Here is a 12,207-nt window from a genome sequence, read left to right as displayed (position 1 = left end):
ATGAACAGCAGAACTCACCACCCTATGCCCCTAAAGTCCAGTCACTGCAAATGCAAGGCTCCATTCTGAGGCTGCATTCCTAGCAAATGACTCTCCCTGGTCAAGGAGACGGCTACTTTAACAAGGGCATGGGGAATACATGAACGGGTGGCTCATCGCGTTCAGGCAGAGGGACAGCCAGGGAAGGTGAAAGGCCAGAGGTGGCCACAACCCGCAATCTTGAGAGAGTGCTGAGGTATGGAGGTTGGCAGGGGGCAGTAAATGGTACTCCAGAATTTAATTAAACACAGCTTCCTCTTTCATACCTCCCAGGACCAGGCCCTTCACTGCACCAGCCAGAGTTCTGCTCTAACTAGCAATGCGGGGCTTAGGAGGTGGTTCTGAGATCGCCCTCCCTGCTGAGACCCCCCACAACTGCAGCTGTCAAAGACCCAATTCCTCACTGCCGGGAGGGCACCGGCCAAGGCCCTTCTTCCTGACCTCTGGGCTGGCGCACCCCGCCCCAGGCCCTGCCAGGAAAAAGCGAACTCTCCAGGGTCGTGGTGGGAGGGGCCCAACGGCAGCCTTCACGGGAGCCCTGGGGGTGGGGGAAACCCCAGGAAGGGGAGGGGGCAGCGCCGATTGACAAGCCGATCCTGAGTAGGGTCTGCGCTCTCCTCGTTCAATGGAATCCAAACGGGGTCCCGAGGCTGCTCAGATCCCGGGAGACACGCCGCCCCCATGCCCAGATCCCAGCAAGGTCCTCGACTGGGGCTGAACGGCGCCGGGGGGACGTCGCAGGGCTGGGTCTCCCGGGCCTTTCCCTCCCTGCGCCCCCAGTGGGTCCGGGCAGAGGGGTCCCGTGGGCAGGGCCGGCCGGGACGCAGCGCCCCGAACGGCTGGCCGGGCGGAGCCCCAGCGCCCCGCCCGCCTCTAGCCCGCCCGGGCCCCCCACTCACCGGCCTGACGGAGGCAGAATCCCGGCGTCGCCGCAGCGCCCGGGGCTCGGCCCGGCCCGGCCCGCCTACAAGAGGCAGCTCCACGCCGCCGCCTCCGCGGCCCGCCCGCTCGCGCCCCTCCCGCACACTTTCCACAGGAAATGATTAACTCGGGCCGCGGCGCGTTCCCATGGCAACCAGCTCGGACCCCGGCAGGGGGCGGCGGCGCGCACTCGAGCGCACGCGCCGGCCCGGGCGCGCCCTCGCACGGTCTCCAGCAAGCACTCCCACTCCCACGCGCACTCCCTCGCGGGGCTTCCCACTCGGGCTCTCCCGCCTCCCCGCGCCCCGCACCCGCACTGGCACACGTGCTCATGCGTTCCCTCTAGGCTCTCACAAAACATGCCTGCACACGGGCTGGCACACAAGAAGCGGCACACACAGCCCTACACCAGGTGAGCCTTGTGCACAGCCTCACACCCGAGTGCAGAACTTCCACGCGAGTACTCACATATACACTCTTCACACAGGCTCTTCCCATCCCAGCGCACACACGCTCTTACCAGACAGCACATGTACACCCCTTACCGTAGCCTTGCACGCGCTGGCGCACACGCACTCACACTGTTTTACAGCGCACACGCACTCACACTGTTTTACGGCGCACACGCTCTCACTCGCTCCACCACCTACTCGCTGGCCAGGCCACATCCCCAGCCACAGCACCTCCTACCTCTGCACCCCAGCCCCGCCCCAGCAAATGAGTATCTTCCCAGCAAGGAAGCTGCCTGGGGTCTCTTAAGGTAAAACATTCCTTCAGGCTCCAGTGAAAACACACCCATGGTGCAGCAGCTCCCAGCCTGGCCGCAGAAGGCCCTGCTCGTGGGGTGCCTAGAGCCTCAAAGAGGCCTGGGGGAGGCCAGGGGCCTGCCAGCCGGGAGAGACAGCTGACCGGAGGAGCCACTCTGTTCTTTGTCTCCCAAACAGAGGCAGCATTTTATTCCAGAGCCAGCAGCAATATTCGCCCTCACCCCCCACGCCGCGGGTGCGGAAGAGGAGAAAGCCAGTCACTCCGAAGCCAGCCCAGGCAGGCCGATGGTTCTGCAGATAATCCCAGGAGGGTGGGCACCCTGCCCCTTCCTGCTTGTCAAGGGACGGCCCAAGAAGAGCAAGGAGAAGACTGGAAGGGGTTGTGCCACTCCAGGTGGGTTCTGTCTCCTGCTGCTGCGCAGGCGCTGGGCTGCCAGTCAAGAATCTCGTCCAGAGACGGAGCCAAGGGCCTGGGCCTCAGATAGTTCTGGACACCAGAGCAGGACAGTCACAGTCCCCCAGCTGGAAGCAGCCTAGTGCATGGTTTATTTGCCACCTGAGATTCCTCGGTGAAGGCCTGATAGAGGGTGAATGTCATGCTCCTGGAATCATTCCCTAGAGAGTTAGATTTCTACCTGACACCACCACAGTGGAGAACCACCCCCGCCTCCCCCGCACAATGGGAGAGAAAGCCTTATTTAGGGAGTTATGTTTTCTGAATTCTTCTGCCTGCCTTCCAAACAGCAGTGATCCAGGGGACTGCAAGGGTGGGTGAGGGCAAAAATGTCTCTAGAATTCTGATTTAGTATCTATCTCCTTGATTATAAGCCCTAGGGCAGAATGTTTGTCCTTAAAGTCCTGGTTCAAAACCGGAGGCTTTGTCTTCCTCGGGGATTGGGACATTGACATTAACTGCAGGTTCCTTCCTACCAAAGCCAAAGACAGATTTTTAAATGAATAATAACACTTATTGTTCTTTTTCACTGATTACAAAAGTAATAGGTGTTCATTGTAACCATAGCCCACCCTCTGGAGATAAATGCTGCCAAAACTGTAGAAGCCTTTTTTTTTTTTTTCTGTGCACATAATAGATGCATTATTGAAGCTAACACGTCAGGCACGGCATTAAGCTCTTTCTAAACAAAATCCCACCCATTTAACCCTGAACACCCTATGAACACCAGCACTGTCATATTCCCATTTTTCAGGAAAGGAAACTGAGCCTCAGAAAGTTTGTTCACAAATGCAACGTATGATAGAGATATGAGTCCAATAGGTGTGTGTGTGCCACTCCAGGTGGGTTCTGTCTTTTTTTTTTGAGACGGAGTTTTGCTCTTGTTGCCCAGTTTCGCTTCCCTGTCTAAGTGTTTATTCGCTTCCTTGTCTAAGTGTTTATGCAGATGCACATGCACACACATCCGCACAGTACTGTCAGATGCATATGGGTATGAGAGCTTATTAAGATCAAAGCAGCAGCCCAGGCATGGTGGCCCACACCCGTAATCCCAGCACTTTGGGAGCCCGAGGTGGGCAGATTACCTGAGGTTGGGAGTTCAAGACCAGCCTGACCAACATGGAGAAACCCCATCTCTACTAAAAATACAGAATTAGCTGGGCGTGGTGGTACATACCTGTAATCCCAGCTACTCAGAAGGCTGAGGCAGGAGAATAGCTTGAACCCGGGAGGCAGAGGTTGTGATGAGCCTAGATTGCACCATTGCGCTCCAGCCTGGGCAACAAGAGTGGAACTTGTCTCAAAAAAAAAAAAAAAAAAAAAAAAAAAAAAGGGATCAAAGAACCAGGGAAGGAAAAAGAAAATTGAAGTGTAAAGAGGATGTATTTTTGGAATTCTAGCAAAACTCTGATTTGAAATGTACAAACTACTTGTTTCATGGTTGTTGCATTCTTGAGACAGGATCTTGATCTGTTGCCCAGGCTGGAGTGCAATGACACAATCATAGCTCACTATAGCCCCGAACTCCAGGGATCAAGCGATCCTCCCCCCTTAGCCTCCTGAGTAGCTGGAACTACAGGCACACCACTATGCCTAGCTAACTTTTTTTTTTTTTTTTTTTTTTTAAGTAGAGACGGGAGTCTCATTGTGTTGCCCAGACTGGTCTCAAACTCCTGGACTCAAGGGATCCTTCTATCTCCGCTTTCCAAAGTCCTAGGATTACAGATGTGAGTCTCTGTGCCCGACTCAAAATTTTTTTTTTTTTTTTTTGAGTCTTGGTCTGTTGCCCAGACTGGAGTGCAGTGGGATTACAGGTGCATACCACCACACCCAAGTAATTTTTAAATATTTTTGGTAGAGACGGGGTTTCACCATGTTGGCCAGGCTGGTCTTGAACTCTTGACCTCAGTGATCTGCCCACCTTGGCTTCCCAAAGTGTTGGGATTGCAGGCATGAGCTACAGTGCCCAGCACAAACTCAATTAAAAAATATATATATTGTGTAGAGTCAGGTCTAGCTCTGTTGCCCTGGCTGGTCTCCGAATTTTAGCCTCAAGCGATCATCCTGCCTCGGCCTCCCAAAGTGCTGGGATTATACGCATGAGCCACCATACCATGCCCATTCCAACTGCTGGAAATTAAGAATGTACACTGTCACCAGGAACTATATACCGACTCCAAGGTCGTTTCTAACCCAGAAACTCTGCTGATGATTTATATAGGAAACTGCCAACTCTCCTGGCCACAGGGAAGGTGGAAGTTTTGCTGAAACCTGGCCACCCCAACACTGAAGTCCTAAACCCTTGAGGGAGGACTCTTGAGTTCAGCCTTCACCCTTCCTGCCCACTTCTGACACAGCTGTCTCCAGGAGGGCCAGACAAAAGACAGTGTCCAGAACACTGCAGTTCCATGCCCACATCAGCCCATCCCCAGGCAGGGCTAGCAGTGCCATCTTTGTTGTGTTCAGACAAGATCAGGTATATTCAGGGTGGTATGGCCATAGACTTTTTTTTTTTTTTTTTGGAGACAGAGTCTGGCTCTGTCACTCAGGCTGGAGTGCAGTGGCATAATCTCGGCTCACTGTGATCTCTGCCTCCTGGATTCAAGTGATTCTCCTGCCTCAGCCCCCCTCCCCGAGTGGCTGGGATTACAGGCAGGTACCACCATGCCTGGCTAACTTTCATATTTTTAGTAGTGACCAGGTTTCGCCATGTTGGCCAGGCTGGTCTTGAACTCCTGACCTCAGGTGATCCACCCGTCTCAGCCTCTCAAAGTGCTGGGATTACAAGCGTGATCCACTGCCCCAGCCCATCTTTGTGTTCAAGGGGCCTGAAACCCCTTACCGCTCAAGCATTCGTCAGAGAAGCGGCCAAGAGACCCAGAGTTTTGCTCCTCAAAGGGAAGGAAAGAAGGGGAATGAAAAACCAGATTGTGTTTAATCTGATTCTCATAGCAACCAGAGTAAAGCACAGATAAGATTTACAGGATTTTCCCGTTTTAAATGATTTAACCTGAGATCCAGTCTTCTCTGAGTCTTTGCAAATGTTGTTCTTCCTGCCCAGAAGGCCTCTCTCCTTCACCCCATTCCCATCTGCCTCTACTAACCTTTACCTGGCCAGTTCCACACCTGCTTGTCCCTCCTTCAAGATTAGAGGTCACCTTCCTTAACCCTCCCAGGTACCAGCCGGCAGGCTCACCCACTGCAGCATCCCCCACCCTAAATCATGATGGCTTTCCTGTCTATACCATCTGCTTCTTGAGGACAGGGCTCTTTCCTGACTTGATCACAGGGAAAGCCTCAGCTGACACCAGCTCAAGGCCTGGTATCACAGACGTGTTCATCGAATAAATCCATAGATCTGGTAGAATTCAGAAGGGAAGAACAGGTGCATGGAATGTACCCAAACAGACTTTCTTCCCATGTAAAGTCATGATCATTCCTACCAAAAGGAAGTAAGAAGCCAGGTGCAGTGGCTCACACCTGTAATCCTAGCACTTTGGGAGGCTGAGGCGGGTGGATCACAAGATCAGGAGATCGAGACCATCCTGGCTAACACAGTGAAACCCCATCTCTACTAAAAATACAAAAATTAGCCAGGCATGGTGGCACACACCTGTAGTCCCAGCTACTAGGGAGGCTGAGGCAGAATTGCTTGAACCCAGGAGGTGGAGGTTGCAGTGAACCAAGATCATGCTACTGCACTCCAGCCTAGGTGACAGAGCAAGACTCCGTCTTAAAAAAAAGCAAGAGAAGAGCCGGGCGCGGTGGCTCAAGCCTGTAATCCCAGCACTTTGGGAGGCTGAGGCGGGTGGATCACGAGGTCGAGAGATCGAGACCATCCTGGTCAACATGGTGAAACCCCGTCTTTACTAAAAATACAAAAAATTAGCTGGGCATGGTGGCACATGCCTGTAATCCCAGCTACTCAGGAGGCTGAGGCAGGAGAATTGCCTGAACCCAGGAGGCGGAGGTTGCGGTGAGCCGAGATCGCGCCATTTTACTCCAGCCTGGGTAACAAGAGCGAAACTCCGTCTCAAAAAAAAAAAAAAAAGCAAGAGAAGGCTTCTTAGCAATTGTTTCCATGTGGCCAGGAAGGAGTGCCCTCCAGCTGTGAAAAGTGTGTATCCTCTCATGCTTCTGGGTAACAGAAAGTTTCTTGAAGTTGGAGAAACTCATTTTGGAGTGAGCTGCATATTAAGTAACCCTGACCCAGTTAGCTGCTTTTTTGAATCTACATCTTCTAAATACCTCTGAAGTCATTCATCATGAGCACTACAGAAAGAACCACGGAGGAGGCCAGACGTGGCGGCTCACGTCTGTAATTCTAGCACTTTGGGAGGCTGAGGCAGGCAATCACCTGAGGTCAGGAGTTCGAGACCAGCCTGGCCAACATGGCGAAACCCCATTTCTACCAAAAATACAAAACTTAAGCAGGCATGGTGGCAGGTGCCTGTAATCCCGGCTACTCGGGAGGCTGAGGCAGAAGAATCGCTTGAATCCAGGAGGTGGAGGTTGTAGTGAGCTGAGATCACACCACTGCACTCCAAATAACAAAAAACTAAACAAAACAAAACAAAACAAAACAAAACAAAACAAAACTGTGCAGGAGCTCTTGGAGGCGAAAAGCCTGGCTCTGCACCCAGCCCCATAAGCATGAATTTGGTTTGCAGCTTTGCACGTCACCAACTGCAGGTCTTGGACACATGACAACCTGAGCACACCAGGGGTCTGGCACAAGGCTCACAGCTGCAAGCTTTCAGGAAGCCAGGCTCCTCAGTGGGCATGGAGGGGTGGTGGTCTTGGATGACCCTTGGCTGGACTGTAAATTCCTCTCATCCTTGTCTGCTCTAGACCCAGCTCAGCAGGCACTAGGTGTTTACGTGATATTTAAACAAATCGTATTTTTCTCTCCCTCTCACTTTCCTGCTCCCTGTGTGCCTTCCTTTCCAGAAGCTGTTAAGAGGGTAAAACAGTTCTCCCATTTTCAGAGAACCAGGCAATCTTCCCTCCAGGAAAACCACCTTGAGGGCCAGGCACAGTGGCTCATGAGACAGGAGGATCGCTTGAGGCCGGGAGTTCTAGACCAGCCTGAACAACATACCGAGACTCTGTCTCTCCAAAACAACTAGCCGGGCGTGGTGGCACAGGCCTGTGGTCCCAGCTACTCAGGAGGCTGAGGTGGGAGGATGGCTTGGGTCCAGGAGTTTGAGGCTGCAGTGAGCTATGATCACGTCCCTGTACTCCAGCCTGGGCAACAGAGCAAGACCCCATCAAAAAAAAAAAAAAAAAAACCACTCTTCTAAGGATTCTGGAAAATAAAAAGAAAACCACCTTGCTTTAAAATATCCAAATTGTGGCTGCCTTTCTGCATTGGCCAAAAAGACTGAGCTCGACAGTGCTCCCCTGTCAGATTAGAGGAACTCAAAGCGTCTTTATGACTCAAGAAGAATTTGGCAGAGACTCCCTCCCTCCTAGCACTCCAGGGCTGAAAGCAAACCACAGCTTTGTGAGGGTTTTTCCCCGTTTATCATTTCCTGTAGTCTGAAAAATGAGAGGAATGCAAACATTGAGGAGATAATGGAGGAATGCAAACATTGAGGAGATAATGGACGTAAGCACCAGGTAATAAATAGATTTGGCAACAGCGCTGCAGAGAAGCCCGGGCTAGATAAGCCCCGCCCCCGGCCCGCCTCCCAGCCCCAGGATCTCTCACCATCCTCGGAAGCCACTGGCCCCTCACTTCAGGCTCCACTGCTTCACACCTTGCTCCTAAATGGTTCTAGCTCCGGATTCTAAGCCAGTACATGCGTTATTAACGTCCTTCCCACTCTTCCCCACTTCCTTATTCACTTCTCCCCACCTGCTGCAAATTCTTGGTGGCAGTTTTTAGGCTTAGTTTTTTTTTTTTTTTTTTCTGCACAAATCTAATAGAAATCAACAGAGAGGAAAAACACAAAAACAAAAACAGCAAATTCCACCAGCCTTCATTTATTGTCATTGGTCCAGATTTTTCTTTCTGGCATCTGACCTTGAGCTGATGTCATTTCTGTGTTAACGAGAGACAGTATAGAGGGATCATTAAAGGTAGTTCAGGGACCAGGCAGGCCTGGGTTTGGGCTCAGTCACTTCCACTGTGCCTCAGTTTCCTCCTGTGAAAATGAGAGTAGGGCTAGTGTCTAACCCATTGAGTTATGGTGAGATGTTAGAGCAAGCACATAGCACCCTCAGCCCAGCATCTGGCACTCAATTGGCGTTTCTGCAAACACAAGCTGCAGTTATAGTGGGAGGCAAAGACTGGATAAAATTTTCTACTCTGCCTTTTCTTACTTTGAATCATGTAAGTGCTGGGCGTGGTGGCTCATGCCTGTAGTCCCAGCTTCTTGGAAGGCAGAGGTGGGAGGATCGCTTGAGCCCAGGAGTTTGAGGTCAGCCTGGGCAACATAGCAAGACCTCCATCTCTAAAAAAAATTTAATGATTATAATAAGCATTTTCCATGTCACTTTTTCCTGCTCTTTCCTCAAGTGCAGATGTCATAAGATAAGGCCAAGGCGGCATTCAGCATGGAGGTCCCAGTGTCCGGGGCACACCTAGCATTCAATAAACATGGCTGAAAAGTATTATTTATTCATTTATTTAGAGTCGGGGTCTCAATCTCTCACCCAGGCTGGAGTGAGGTGGTATGATCACAGCTCACTGCAGCCTCAAACTCCTGAGCTGAAGCAATCCTCCCACCACAGCCTCCCGTGTACTGGGACTACAGGTGTGAGCCACTGCACCCAGCAAAAAACTATTTTAAATGGCTGCATAATATTCCACTTCGAGCCTGTGCTCTGACTGAGCTGACCATTCTATGGGGTCTGATATTTGAGGAGCTCCCATTCCTGTCACTTTATAAACAGCTTTGCTGTCACCATTGCCACCCACACAGCCTGTTCATTCCATGGTGTGGGGAGAGGAGGGAGAAGAGAGGTTGTCAATTTCATAAAAAAGTCTTTCTGAATAAAGAGTCTGAGCATTATTTTTTCACTTTCTAAACATGTTGCCAGATTGCCCCTCAGAAGGCCTGTACCAAATTTACACTGTCGTTGGCAGTGTTTTTGACGACAGCTACTTTTCACGCTAATTTACAGTTTTTCTCCTGGATCTGGAATTCTCGCCCTGGCTGGTTCTCCTGGGAGACATGAGGCATATATATAAAGATATCCGAGCGATGGCTGTCACCAGAGGGGCGGGTCTGGTTCTTCTGCCAGGTGCTCAGTCTGGGAGCGTTTCTGTCTGCTGGGCAGGGCCAGGTGGGGCCGAGAGCACTGACTCAATGCTCCCAATCCCTGCCTGCTCTTAAGCCCCCAGACGTCTCCCGAGATAGTCCCGGAACGCCTCAGGACCCTAAGGTCCAACACTCTGGCCCATCCTAGATGGATGAATCTCATCAGGCACCACCACCATGATTCCTGCTCTCACACCCTGGGCACTTCATTGGGGTTCCTTGCAATAAGTCAATCAGCTACTATTCCTGGGCTGGGCACGGTGTCACCCCTGTAATCCCAGCACTTTGGGAGGCTGAGGTAGGCGGATCACAAGGTTAGCAGTTCGAGACCAGCCTGGACAACAAGGTGAAACCCCGTCTCTACTAAAAATACAAAAATTAGCCAGGTGTGGTGGCCTGCACCTGCAATCCCAGCTACTCTAGAGACTGCAGCAGGAGAATTACTTGAACCCAGGAAGCAGAGGTTGCGGTGAGCAGAGACTGGGCCACTGCACTCCAGCCTGGACAACACAGCGAGACTCCATCTCAAAAAAAAAAAAAAAAAATCAGCTACTCCTGGAAAAAAAAAAAATTCCTCCTGGCGGGGGAGGTGGGGACAGGGGCCATAAGGGAAGCCACGTGCTCCTGGAAAACAACAGCCACAGCCACAGCCACTTGCCAAACCCTTAGCACCACTGCTGCTGCTGCCTGTGAACTGTAGCATCGATTTGCTGATGTTCTGTGGGGCACAGCCTCTCCCCAAGCCCTGATCCTCCTCCTCCAGGGCTGGCCCTTATTTGCAAACAGCAACAGGAAGTTTTGACGCTGCTGATTAACCAGACTCCCACAGCTCTCGGTGCTTAGTCATTGCCACCAGTGTCAACCTCCCGCCAGCACCAGTGACAACACCAGCTTCCAGGTGACCAGGAAGAAGCAGCGAGGATCCCGCGCTTCCAGTGGCTTCCTTCTGCCACCTTCCAGGGGAGGGAGGGGACGAACTTCCATCCACTGCAACAGTAAGAATATGCAGGGCCCTCAATGCCAGGACGGGAATCTAATTCAACTTCAGCAATGGGCTGAGGAAAGCTTCATGCCAGGCACAGGGATAAACTCTTTACACACAGGATTGCCTTTGCTTTCAATCAATCCTCATAACAACATGTGTGGTAGGTGTTATTATTCCCATTGTACAGATGGAGAGACCAAGGCCAGTGGGAGGCCCGTGGGTGTGTAGGCACTGCTGTGGGAAGGCGGCTTGGAGTGCTGCAGATGGTGGGCTCTGTGGCAGGAGCTGTATTCCCCAACCCACAATGTGACCTTGGTCAGATTTCCTCCCTGTTCTAGGTCTCATGCCCCTCCCTGGGCAAATGAGGAGGGTGGACTGGTGGCCTTCCCAGGGCTACAGCCACAAGGAAGTGAATGGGCAGCTGGAAGGGATGGCTCCCATTCTGGAATTCTACTTGCTGAAAGCATGACCCAAGGGCAGGATCATCCCACCTCGGTACCTGGGGCTGGCTTCACTCTTCACAGTGGGTTCACCAAGGAACTCCACTGAAAGAAAGTAGTTGAGGGGGTGCCAGGGCCTGGGAGGTGGGAGGGAGAATGAGGAGTGACCATAAATGGGGCTTCTTTGGGGGCTGATAAAATGTTCTAAAGTTAGATTATGGTGACAGTTGCACAACTCTGTGAATAAACTAAAAACAATTGCATTGTACACTTTAAACAGGTGAATGCTATGGTATGATAATTATATCTCAATAAAGCTGTTTAAGAGAGAAAGGAGGAAGGGGGGAGGGAGGAAGGGTGGAAGAGAGGGAGGATAGGAAAGAGAGAGAGAGAGAGAGACCTGCACAGAGGTCAGGCCAGGCTGAGTGCAATGGCTCACGCCTGTAATCCAGCACTTTGGGAGGCAAAGCTGGGAGGATCACTTGAGGCCAGGAGTTTGAGACCAGCCTGGGCAACATGGCAAGACCCCATTTCTACAAAAAAAATTTTTAAATTAGCTGGACATGCTGGTGCCTACCTGTGGTCCCAGCTACCTAGAAGGCTGAGCTGTGGGGCTGAGTGCAGTGACTCAACCCTGTAATCCCAGCACTTTGGGAGGCTGAGGCAGGTGGATTATTTGAGGTCGGGAGTTTGAGGCCAGCCTAGCTAACTGTACTAAGAATATAAAAATTAGCCATTGTAATCCCAGCTACTTGGGAGGCTGAGATGGGAGAGTCACTTGAACCTGGGAGGCAGAGGTTGCAGTGAGCCGAGATTGCGCCACTGCACTCCAGCCTGGGTAACAGAGTGAGACTGTGTGTCAAAAAAAAGAAAAAAAAGACTGAGGCCAGAGGACCACTTGAGCCCAGGAGTTGATGGCTGTGGTGAGCTATAATCACACCACTACACTGCAGCCTGACAGAGCAAGACCCATCACTTAAAAAAAAAAAAAAAAAGAGGTCAGCTGGGCGTGGTGGCTCACACTTGTAATCCCAGCACTTTGGGAGGCCAAGGCAGGCAGATCACAAGGTCAAGAGATTGAGACCATCCTGGCCAACATGAAGAAATCCATCTTTACTAAAAATACAAAGATTAGCCAGGCATGGTGGTACGTGCCTATAGTCCCAGCTACTTGGGAGGCTGAGGCAGGATAATCACTTGAACCCGGGAGGCAGAGGTTGAAGTGAGGCAAGATCACACCACTGCACTGCAGCCTGGGAGACAAAGCGAGACTCCATCTCAAAAAAAGAAAAGAGGTCAGGCCAGAGCTGCCTTTGGGATTTGCCTTCTGGGA

General features: G+C 51.7%; 1 protein-coding gene across 10 annotated transcripts in view; it reads right to left on the bottom strand.

The window, feature by feature from the left end:
• KIFC3 (kinesin family member C3) overlaps nt 1-12,207 on the bottom strand; it is a 107,804-nt gene that overhangs the window by 43,927 nt on the left and 51,670 nt on the right. For 2 of the 10 annotated variants that reach the window (XM_039476125.2, XM_039476149.1), the window contains exon 1: nt 1,506-1,562. The exons of 3 other annotated variants lie outside the window; for them this stretch is intronic. The gene's annotated coding sequence lies outside the window, so the exon portion shown is untranslated. 5 more of the 10 variants (XM_039476122.2, XM_039476148.2, XM_039476139.2 and 2 more) reach the window with 4 other exon arrangements.

Source organism: Saimiri boliviensis, chromosome 1, assembly GCF_048565385.1.
Source record: "Saimiri boliviensis isolate mSaiBol1 chromosome 1, mSaiBol1.pri, whole genome shotgun sequence".
Taxonomy (NCBI): Eukaryota; Metazoa; Chordata; class Mammalia; order Primates; family Cebidae; genus Saimiri; species Saimiri boliviensis.
Note: the sequence above shows the minus strand (reverse complement) of the source record. Positions and strands in the feature narration are given on the sequence as shown.